We start from the raw sequence: 12,065 nt of genomic DNA on the forward strand, positions 1-12,065 counted from the left end.
AAAGACATCTATAAAAATGTTTAACTTTTGTTACATTAATGCAGGTTGTGCATTCAGATGTCCCTGACTGGAGCCCTGTGAAAGCCATATTCAAGGGTGTGAATCCCAGGTCCACCATGTACAGAACCGATGAAGTTTGTTCATGTGCAACATCATTTGGCTGTCATTTTCCCATCAAACTGGCTGATAGTGCAAACTCAAACTGTGTAAATTGTTAGATATGATGAGTCGGACAGAAGGCTTGATCTACCTGATACTGGATTGGTGGCTGACAGAAGCTAGGCCTTACAGACAAGGGTGAAATCAAAGGGTTGTTAACATCACTTGTGCCATTTGCTTTCCTCCCAAACTCCTATTCTCCTGCCCTTCATATGCTCTCCTCCAATTGTTTTATGCAAGATTTCTCTCTATTTTGAGGACTTATTTATTACTAGAAGCCTGGTGCATGGATTCATGAACATTGAAAGGAAATTAATTAGGAGCTGGCCAGTGGGGTGGGACTGGGCAAGACGGGCCTGACACAGTCTGGAGCTGACCTCCCATGGTCCCTCCCCGGCCATCCACACCTGGGGTGGCACTGGGGCTCGAAGGGTGTCTGAGGAGTGAGCAGGGTCCCTCTGGCAGGTGGGGTCCCTTGGCCTGGCCTGTGGGGATCAGGCTGAAACTGGCTCTTCAATATCCCCCAAGGGGTCCTGGAGTGCGAGAGGGCACTCTGCAAAGTTGCTGTCGCTCAGCAGCTCCTGTGTTGAGCGTCTGCCCCTGGTGGTCAGTGTGTGTCATAGCTACTGGTCAAACAGTTGAATGGTTGTAGAGTCGCTTGGGCTTTTACATATATAAATTAAAATTTGTTCCCAGCTTTATTGAGATATAATGGACTTTTAACATTGTGTAAGTTTAAGGTGTACAACGTGTTGATTTGATACTTTATATTGCAATACAATTACCGTTATAATCTTAGCTAACACCTCCATCATGTCACATAATTATCATTTCTTTCTTTGTGGTGAGAACACTGAAGATTATTCTCTTAGCAGCTTTTAAGCATATAATCACCACACTGTGCATTAGATCCCCAGAATTTATTCACCTTATAACCAGAAGTTTGTGCTCTTTAATTCCACTTTAGATTCCACAGGTATGTGACCTATTTCATTTTGCATAGCTTCCTATCTATACCTGCTGCTGGCTTGTCTCTGAGTGGCCTTTCCCTGTTCCTCCAGCGACTCTCACACACTTCACAAGACCCAGCTCCAGTGTTTCTCCTCAGACAAGATCAGGAGCTATTTTATTCATCTATCTGTTTACTTGTGATTGCCTGTCCCCTTCAGCTGGAATGTAAGCGTTATGCGGCCAGAAGTCTTGTCTGCCTGGCATAAGGGTTTGACACAAAGAAGGAGCCTGATAATTGTTTCTTGAATGACTGACTAAACATTGGAAAGCGTCCTCCAGTTCCCCAGCAGAGTTTGCTTCTCTTTTCTCTGCTTTGCCCTCTGCTCGTGCCTACCAGTCTGAGAGACCCTCTCGCTGCTCCTGTGCAGAGCTTGGCATAAGGCCTGGCGTGGAGCAGCCCCCGTCAGTCCCTGCTGCTGTCACACCCATGGCCAACGTCGCCATTGATTCTGTCATAGGAGCTTTAAAACATTTACTTGCAATTGAAAAGAAATCAGAGATTATGTGGAAAGAGGGATGTAAAAACAGAGCTGCTGATCATTGTGGCAGAGAGAGAAAGACTTTTAATAAAAGGCCAGAACAGGAAAAGGGTAAAATGACAAACCACTTCAGAAGGGAATGATATTTCCCAGGGATCCCTCCGATGGATCTTCGCTCGGTCCCCACAATGGCGTTCCCACATGAGTGTAGCAGGGAAGCAGCCCTGCCTGTTCTCCCTCCCAGAGCGCGGTCGCCACCAGGATAAACGAGCTACCCATTCCGAGTCCTTGTGGGACCAGCCTGTCAGGCGGCTCCTGCGGCAGCCATGGTGCTGCCTTTCAGTGAATCAGCAGCAGAAAAGATGTTTGAATGGTCTGAACAACTCCTAGTTACTACAGTGTTGCTCTCTATTGAGTAACATCCACACAGTTTAAAGGAAAATAATTGTTTCACTCATCCCCAAGGTTGAGTAGAATAACTTAATGTTTAACACTAATGTTTAAAACATAAAACTAAGTAGAGGGATTATAACTGTTTGTTATAGAACCCTGTAATCAAAAGGAAATTGCTGATTAAGTAAAAACACTATTGCCAAACAACATTAAAAGCAACAACATTGATAAGATATATAATGTTTTTGCTGAAACTCAGTTGCCAACATGAATATAGGGACCAACTAAAGGGTGCAAATTCATTTAGGTTTGGCAGTAATGACAGGTAACTTACAACTCTTGTCTACACATGCTACTGAAGACCCTTATCTCAAACAGCAAGCCTGTGACATAATTTGGCTTTTGCTTGGCAGCAAGGAATGCATCTTTTAATACTAAATTTGACTCCATTCTTCTCATAGTAGCTCAGTGCATGGCAATTAAACTAATACTACCTGGTCCCAATGCTGGAACCAATGGTATCTGGCCACAAAGAGTAAACTAGAAAATGGAGTATATATGTTCATGCCTATTGTAACAAGATTATTATTAACATTAAAATACAAAACGAAAAAACATTATGAAAACACTCCTGAAAACTCTGTGTTATTATATTCTATCCCCAGGATGAATTCCCAGGTAGGGAATTATTAAGTGAAAGGATATATTCAGCTTTAGCACTTTCGTTACATGGTGCTAAGTGGATTTCCTAAGTCAACGTTTTCATTGAGCTGGTGTTTCTCAGCTTGCCTCCAATGCTAACTGTCTAACCCAGGAGAGGAGGCGTTTGGGGCACAGTAAATGCAGCACAGCCCCTGTCAGGCAGCTGACCTCACTTGAATCCCATCACTCCTCTGCCTGGTTGCCTGACGGGCCTCCCGTCTCTCTCAAGTGGAAATCAAAGTCTTTCCCAGCTTCCAAGGCGTCTGACCTCATCTCCTCCTCACCCCCTGCTCCCTGTTCTCTCCGTTTCGGGACACTCTGCACCTGCTCCAGTGCAGGAGGCCTCTGCACCTCCCTGCCCCTCGCCACCCTCACCCACACCTGCCTGTGGCTATTTCGTCCCTGTGGTGCCCTGCCCATCTCCACCATGTCCCATTCATCCCTCAGCTTTGCTGTTTTCATAGCATACATGGCATGGCAGCATAAGTTACTTGTTTGTTTCCATTTTCTGCCTCCCCCATTTGAATGCAGCTCCACTTGGTGCACTGGTTCATGCTCAGTGCCGACCGGAGTGTTAGGCACAGAGTAGGTATTCAATAAATATTTGTTGAATGAGTGAGTGACTGAAGGTGAATCCCAAAGGAAATTCACTTTCAGTGACTTGTAAATGGAGATACAGAAATCAGAGGTCAGGGCAGGCTGAGGGGCCTTGCCTCCCCCCTCAAATCTGGGATGCCTGTGGTCAGCATTGGCCAATGGAATGAGGCAGAAGTGGTGTCTGGGGCTTCACAGCCAGGCCTCGAGGGCTCTGGCAACCTCTTCCTCTCTCGTGTGATCTTCCTCCTCTGGTCACCATGTTTGAGAAGCCCAAGCTATAAGGAGAGACCACATGAGGAGGACATTGGAGAGGGTGAGGCGCCGAGACTACACAGGGGAGAAGCAAGGATTCCAGCCAGCAGAGAAAACTGAGGCCCTAGACCTAGGACCTTGGGCAAGGCAGTGCCGCCAGCTCAGCCAGCCTCAGGCCTGGGCGTGAAGGAGCTGCCTTGGGCAATCCGGCCACAGTGGATATCGAAAGGAGAAGACAGGATCTGTGCCCAGCGTACCTGTGGGCACCTGACCTACAGAATCATGACGACTAATCAAATACTGTTGTATTAAGCCACTAAGTTTGGGGGATAGTTTGTTATATAGTAACTAGAGGCCCGGTGCATGAATTCGTGCACCAGTGGGGTCCCTCGGCCTGACCTGTGGGATTGGGCTGAAACCAGTTCTCCGACATCCCCCAAGGGGTCCCAGATTGGGAGAGGGTGCAGGCCAGGCCGAGGGACACCACTGGTGCATGATCAGGGCCAGGGAGGGACGCGGGAGGTTGGCCAGCTAGGGAGGAACTGTGGGAGGGCTCCAGGGCATGTCCATCCTGTCTCGCTCAGTCCCAATCAGCTGGACCCCAGCAGCAAGCTAACCTACCGGTCAGAGTGTCTGCCCCCTGGTGGTCAGTGCATGTCATAGTGACTGGTCGACCTGTTGACTGTCTGCACCCTGGTGGTCAGTGCATGTCATAGTGAGTGGTTGAGCAGCCTTAGCATATCATTAGCATATTACTCTTTGATTAGTTGAATGGATGACTGGACACTTAGCATATTAGGCTTTTATTATATAGAATAGGGAAGATAAACAGGATCGTTACCTGAGAATATAAATTGGGGGTGAGTGGGGCATGGGTCAGAGAGCCACAAGGCAAAGATGAGAGTAAAAGTTAGACAGGGAAGACCACCCAGGGCTCAGGTGGAGCTAGGTGCCACGAATTCTGTTGTCAGGGTGAGAGATTGACTCCGGGCTTACAATCACCGTAAAAGCAGGTCACAGAAGTAGCAGGAAAGCATCTTTCCTGGAGGCCATGGTGTGAAAGAGAGAATGTCACAGAAGAGCTGCCAGTGCCCTCAGCTCTCCGCCCAAAGCCAGGGAGCCTCTGTGAGGCCACAGCAGCCTTGGCTATAATGCGCAGCACATACTCAGGGAGTCAAGTGTAGCTTTAAAAGGACTTTCACTTCACACATGGAGAGTGAGCCTTGAAGAGGAACAGGCATAAGTTTTGACGAGGGTTTGAGTTCCTCAGCCCTTTGACCTGTGTGATCACAAGTAAGTTTCCTCATCTGGCTGAGATCCGGCTTTCCCGGCTGGAGATCCGTCCCCCACTGCCAGGTGGGTGTCAGTATGAAAGGAGGTGTTGGTGGTGCTGCACAGAGGAGGCACTGCCAGTGCGTGTTCCCTGCCTGCCTGGTCTGAAATAGAATCTGCCGAGCACCGTCCATCCCAGCTGTCAGGAAAAGGAGAGGCAGATATGACTCCGCTTATTTGCCATTTATTTTGGAAGCCTGGCTGCACTGATTCCATCTGGCTGCTTTGGGGGCGGGGGTGTCTCCTTAATCTGCAAAAGTTTCAGGTTGCACAGCATTTTGTAAAGTCTACCTAACTCAGTGCCCCAAACTGTGCTTGGCACGAGGTTTGTGCTCAATAAATATTTGTTGACTAAGGGGAGATGTACAGCCTCACGCCACATCAGGAGCAGCTCCCCGCAGACCAGCTCGGAGGAGAGGGCAGGGCAGGGCTTGGACTCCCTCCGCTGCTCCTCCCCACAAGTCTGTGCTCTCATCCTGTGCCCGCGCCACTGTGTGTCCAGCATCTGCGGGTGGATGCGGATTGGTCAGAGCTAATCAGGACAGTCCTTTCTCTGTGTTGCAGCTAAGATGGCATGGAGCCCTTTTGGCCAATGAGATCTAAGTGGAAGTTTGTTTGCTGGGGGGAGGCGTTCTAGGAACATGTTTGCTTTCTTAGTAAATGGAGACAAATGCAGCTGCTATTGCCCTGCCTCCTTCCTGCCCTAAAGCTGGATGAAAGAGCTAGAGCTGGAGAAGCTGTCTTGCAACCATGAGGAAGAGGCCAAGAGAACTGCAGAGAAGCCGATCGATGCCAGCAGCTGCTTTCCTTCTGACTTCTCGCTACGAAAGAAAAACAAATCCCTAAGTCAGTGTAATCGGATTTTCTTCGAAGTGTGGCCCAATGAATGCCTGGATGATACACAGATTATCTGGTTAAGAAATTAAATAATGCATGTCGTGTGTAAAAAGATGTCCAACACTTTCAGAGTCTCTGTGTTTCACTGAGTGAAGGAACAAACTAGTAGATTAAGGAGAAGAGCCTCAACTTTATAGATCACTGTTTCATAAAGAATCTCCGCAGTCATTGGCTCAACTTCCCAATAAAAAACAAGGAAACCTGCAACTTTCTTAAGGGTGAATTTAAGTGCCTCATTTTCAAAGCAGTAGATTCACCCGGGAGCTTGTAAGACCTGCAGGATCTCAGGCCACATCCCAGTCATCGAATCAGAAAGTGAAGTCCAGCAAGAGCCAGATGACTCACACACCCTTTCCAGTAGTTCTCAGCCCCAGAATTCCCTGCTAATTCCAGGACACCAGTGCCTGGTCTTCACCCTCAAGAACTGAAGACTAGAGTATCTGAGGCGGGGCGGGGAGGGAGTCCCAACATTAATTAAAATATAGTTGATTTCGTTACAAAATGAAGCATGATAAAAACCTAAGGCTGACCCTGCCACTTAACGGCTATGTCCTTGGTCAAGTTACTCTCTTTGAATCTCAATTTATGTATCCACAAAATGGCCACAAAATGAAGTGCTCATTTCTTAAGAGTTGCGAAGATTAAACAACACCATGTAAAGGACCTGGAGGATATCTGGCACATAGCAGGTGCTCGGTAAAGGTATTGACCTGAGGATCACCTGGGGCACGAGCTGGCCTTACGGACACTGTGCTCGCCTCTGTGGGTGCCCTGGCGTGTCCCGGTGCCGGATACACAGCTGCACAAGGCACCGTGGGAGAGAGGAGCAAGGGTGTCTGTGTGCCCTGAGAGAGCTCAGGCGTGCTGAGGAGCACTCCAGGTGATTAGGTCATTAGACAAATGTGAAAACTGAAAAAAAATGTTAGTTCTCTTAATTCTATCTTATTTTGTACTTTATCCCCCCAGTTTTTATTTTGGAAAGTGTCCAACTTTGGAAAAGTAAAGAATAGTGTAATGAACACACATGCCCTTTGTTCGTATCCACCAGTGTGTTCACCTTATTTGCATGTACCCGGTCTACCCACAGAGGGGCACTCACACGGCGACGGTGCCAGCCGCCAGGAGAGTGATTTGCAGACATCAGGGCCTCTGACCCTCAAGACTGCAGCAGCGCACACTCCTGCTCGACTAGACACCAGTCACCACATCCAAGAAGTTTTACACGATTCCACCGTGTCATCCTAACTACAGTCCATATTCAAATTTTCCCTCTGCCCAAATGCTTTTTTTTGAGGGTCTCACAGTCACTCAAAATGCCTTTCCCACTGTGAAGCTTCTATTACAGGCACTCTTCTCTGAGCCAAGTCTAATTCCCTGCCCCTTCTCTTTGCTGATCTGCTGTCAGGTTCTTGTCTTCTATCCTGATAGTTCTGGAGATTTCTGAAGATGGTTGAAGACAGTTTCCCCTCTAGACACCCCCCATTCCAATCACCATCCTGGCCACCATCTCTGGGTTCTTTCCTGGAGTTCAATCAACGTGTATGGCGTGTGGTCCCTTGAACTGGAGCCCAAGGGATCCATCTGGGTCTGGTCCCAAGAACAGAGAAGGGCGCATTTCCTCTCTCTGGGTGGTGATTGCGTAGCTTCAAATGCAGCCTAGGACCAGGTCGGTCATACCAAGCTTGGGAAAACTAAACCATACCAGACATGTCATCAACAGCTAAGCACCCATCCAGTGCCCATGCAGCCGCTGTCCAATGATTGGAATTGGTATGAAGAGAGAGACCGGAACTAGCACGGGCTTGGACCATGAGCATGCCAGGCCCTGGGGAGCTGGCGCTGGGGAGACAGGCCACCTCTGGGGAAGCTGACTGTGGAAATTTGGTGCCACCAAGTGGCAGCTGCACCAAACCGCTCTGAGTTCTCATTTATCAAAGGGGATAACATTCTAACTTCGGGTCTGCTGTGAAGAGTCAACAAGATAGAATGTGTAAGTGCTCAGCAGGGTTTGGGTGTTGCAGAATAGGGAATTTGGAGATAATGAAACGGTTGTGCAGCAGGTTGCATGTCACTGAATGCATTAAACACCACTGAATTGTACACTTTAAGGAGAGTAAGAGAATTTAGGTTACATGAATTTTACCACAATTGAAAACAGAGTAAATGAAGATTTTTCCAGGCAGGAGAAAGGTGGGTGGGAGGGCTGGAAAGCACATTTCAGGCATAATAATAAGTTTCTGGGAGTGACTGATGAAATGCTGTGCGGGATGGAGTCGGGACAGAGCTCGTAGGCACTCCACTAGCGATCTAGGCCAGGGCGACTTTCCAGAGGTGTCATAACCTAAGTCAGAGCCACTTTATTACACACCACGATAACCTGAAAGATCTTGTCAAACACTTTGCTAAACTTGCGACCAAGGTGAAGTCAGCCAGAGGGAAGTTGGAAGAAGTTTTAGTCAAGTTGGGAGATGGAGCCACACTGAGTGGCACAGTGGGCCCCACCTTTTCTCCTGCCTGAGGGACTTTTAAGAAGAGACCAGAAAAGGGCCACCCTGGGGGCGGCCACTTTCCTGAATATGTTATCGTAAGCTCCTCCAGGGATCCTCTCACAGCCAAGCTGAGGACTTGCACAAACCGCAGGCTCACAGCCTTTGTATCTAAGGTGGACCTGTTCTCCAAGTGGCCCCGCCACCCCCAGAGCGCCCGGAACACAAGTCTGACAAGCCAACCACCTCTAAAGGGCCTGGTTCTTCTTTGTAGAGGGGGCTGTCTGAAGCAATGTGAGCACAAATGTGTTAACAAAGCTGATCTCTTAACCAGTTTATTGTATTTTTACAATAATAAAAATAAATTAGTCATACACAAAAATAGTTGTCCTTTTTGCTGAAGAGAAAACAGACCGTTCTTACTCATATAATTCACCTTCACATTCCACCTCTTTAAACAATAATTTAACATCACAAGGTGACACAGTCAGTGGAGTACTCAGGGGGCTCCTTGCTCCTGACTATGCAGTTATTGATAGGAAAGCCCAGGGCCCCAATCAGCAGTGCCCAGGGGGCCCGGAGACAGGGCGGTCAATAAATGCATCTTCATGCCCCCGTGCCCTGCAGGGAGGGAGACTCTGCTTCGCCCAGGGCTCTAACCGAGCCTCCTGCAACTCACTGCTGGTGACTCTCATGAAGGAGGCAAGACAGAGGAGACAGGGAAAGACCCTCATATTTCCTTTTCCAAGTGTTTGGGCATGAAGAGAGGGCATATTATATGAGCAAAAAAAAATATTTAAAATGAAAAGGTGGCAATCTATACGGATACAATGCCAGGGGGAAAAAGCCCTGAGCAAGTCGAAAAGCCAAGTAATTTATATTCCATCTTAAAACCCAAGGAATTTGACTAATCAGTATACAAATCGTAACTATGGACTTAGGGTAAGACGTTGTGTAGCAACTTTCCAGGAAGCTGGGTTAGTAGAATCAAATGATTTTTTACAAATGTGGATTGCATATGTAAATAAATACCTATTAGGTCCCTTTAAAATTAACTTATTCTAAATAAGAGAACTATTTTGGTGTAGTGACTCATTCTGTCAATAGAGTTCAGAATACACATTTCCTATAAACATCTTGTATTTACAAAGAACAAATAATAAGTTATAACAAAGTATATCCTTCTGTCAAACTGAATGGTGGGGGCGTGGGGGTCAAGGCAGGTGCGGCTAGTTATGTAACAGGATGGCTTTCCTCTCACTGAGGCGAAGGGCTCAGTCTGGAAGATGGCGAGGAAGTGGTTGGAAGTTCCCAGCCTCTCATGGTCACGTTCCTCAGCACGGAGGACGGCTCCCACTGTAACCCGCAGGTGGGACTGTTCGGGGTGGAGAGGGTTGCTTTGCTCTAGCAAAGGTGCAGGAAAGGAAGGTGAATTGAGAAACAGAGATGGTATTAGAGGGTCCTAGTCTAGTAGCGGCTCTGCCACCATCAGGGCATGTGACCCTGGGCATGGACTGTCCACCGGGACATTGGGTTACTCGTCTACACAGCAGGACCAGTCAGGGCAGCTCTGACCAGTTTCCTGGTGGCTGCATTGAGCTTGGAGGGGTGCGGCACAGGGTCCAAACTGCAGACACAGGAATGGGAAGTAGGCGTGCCTGCACCGGCCATTCCAGACCGGAAGAACCATTTAAAACTGTTCTACTTACAGTCACCCAAACCCAGACTTGGTAAGGACCTTAAGTCCTATTGCCCCAGCTTCGTGCTTGAATCCCCTCTCCAGCATCCCCGACAAAGGGCCATTCAGCCTCTGCTGAGACCGCCAGCGACAGGTCAGCCACCACCGGCCAGGGAGGCTCTATCTCCTGAAGGCTCTAACTTGCAGAAAGCCGGCTCTTCTGCAAGAGTTGAAATCTGCCTCCCTGTAGATTTATCTCCTGTTCCTGGATGGCTGTCCCAAGGACTCCAGGCTAAACATTCTCATAAAGTCTTTTCCTCTGTTTTGACCAGCCTGCACCGCTCATCAGGACTGGGCACGCTCAGCTGAATGTTACACACAGGTGACACTCCCCACAATATGGCACACACTCACCAACGTCTTCTCCTTATGGAGCCCAAGTGTTTTGTGTTTAATTTTGTTGTGGTTCCATCCCACTTTCCTGACTCACACTGAGCTTAATCAACCAAAACTCTTATATCTTCCGCACCTTGTACTTGTATAGTATTTTTTTTTTTTTTTAACCCAAAGGTAGGACTATATGTTGCTTCCTGGTCAATAGTCTCCCAGATCATTTGGGTCCAGAACCTGCCATCCATACTGTTAGCTCTCCAATGCCAATGCCATCTACGAATTTCACCAGCAAGGCACTATTCCCCCCTCCAGCCACATTGACAATGTTTTACACAGCATGGATCAAATGTTGGCCCCCACCTGCCATGCTGGCATAGGTTCCTTCAGGTTTGAGTATGAAGCCTGTTTTAAGGTAAGTCCTATTTCTTTTTACCACTTATATTTGTGTCTTCTTCCACATTGAAGAACTGATATTTAAATTCTAAAATGGCCATATTAAAAAAAAAGACATTGGCTTAGCATGATACTAGTAATATTAATAATATCTGGATTTCTCTCTGCCACACAATTGCATGGAAATAAATTAAGCTTGCTTCCCATTTTTTCATACGTCTATAAAGCCATTTGTTTTAAAGGAAAAAGAGTGCTGAATATTGAACACTCTGAGGACACCTAAATGATACATATTCAAGGAAATGAAAAAGGAAAACTCAGAAAGAACCCGGGCTGGAGAAGGCAAAGGCACAGTTGGGAACAGCTCAGAGAGCTCCGGTCACACTGCAGGTCCCTGAGGGCAGAGAAACTATTTCTGTTTAGAGCTCTGTTGATGTTTGTGAGAAAAACAGGTAACAGCTTAAATTCACCTAATTTTAAAATTCAGGGCAGAGAATGAGGCAATCCAGTACAAGAAGAAAAAAAAAAGCACCATCAAATGTAAATTTCAGTTTTGCATTGTGGCCAGTTAATAGATCATGGAGAGGACTGAGAAGGGGGCGGCAAGTCATGCAGAGGAGAAAGCAAAATCATAGGGTCTAGGAAAGGGTGAGGAGACACATCTGGAGGGAGGGAGCCGCCAAAAGGGGAGCTTTCCTTAGACTCCTACACAGACACGTCGTCGTCACTGGAAGTATCAGAGGACTCTATCTGATGTGCTGTGCTAAGGACAAAGGCATTTGGATGCTGACACGAGAAGCTAGGAAATTAGTACAAATTGGATTTCTAAGACAAATAAACGAATAAAACCCCCGTTCTAGTAATTTATAAACTTTCCAGAGATAAATGAATTCCAAGAACAGCTCAGCTATTTGTTGGAAGAGAATAAAGCCCCCGAGTTTAGGTACTTCTGCCCCCTCCCCCAAAGTCATGAGAGCCCCCGACCCAGTTCCACAATGGCCGTCATCATGGAAGGATCGCTGTGCCTTTAAAGAAATGTTAGGTAGCATTGGGGAGCCACGGACGTTGTCAGGTGTCAGAGACAAAGCCACCACTGACCAAGCGCATCATGAGCATCCCGAGGTGGAGAGAACCGGCATGTTCACCTCCCACGCGACAGAGAAGTCCCACTTCGGATGGAGAGCGCGCTCACAGATGGTGGCCACACCTCTGTTGGGCAGCTGGTATGGCTACAAGGTTTTCCCTTAATTTGAGGTGAAATCAGCCTTCTTGCTCTCCCACCCACTGACCCAC

Source organism: Myotis yumanensis, unplaced genomic scaffold (genome assembly GCF_028538775.1).
Source record: "Myotis yumanensis isolate MYYU_CA2020_CCGP unplaced genomic scaffold, mMyoYum1.0.hap1 SCAF_1, whole genome shotgun sequence".
NCBI lineage: Eukaryota > Metazoa > Chordata > Mammalia > Chiroptera > Vespertilionidae > Myotis > Myotis yumanensis.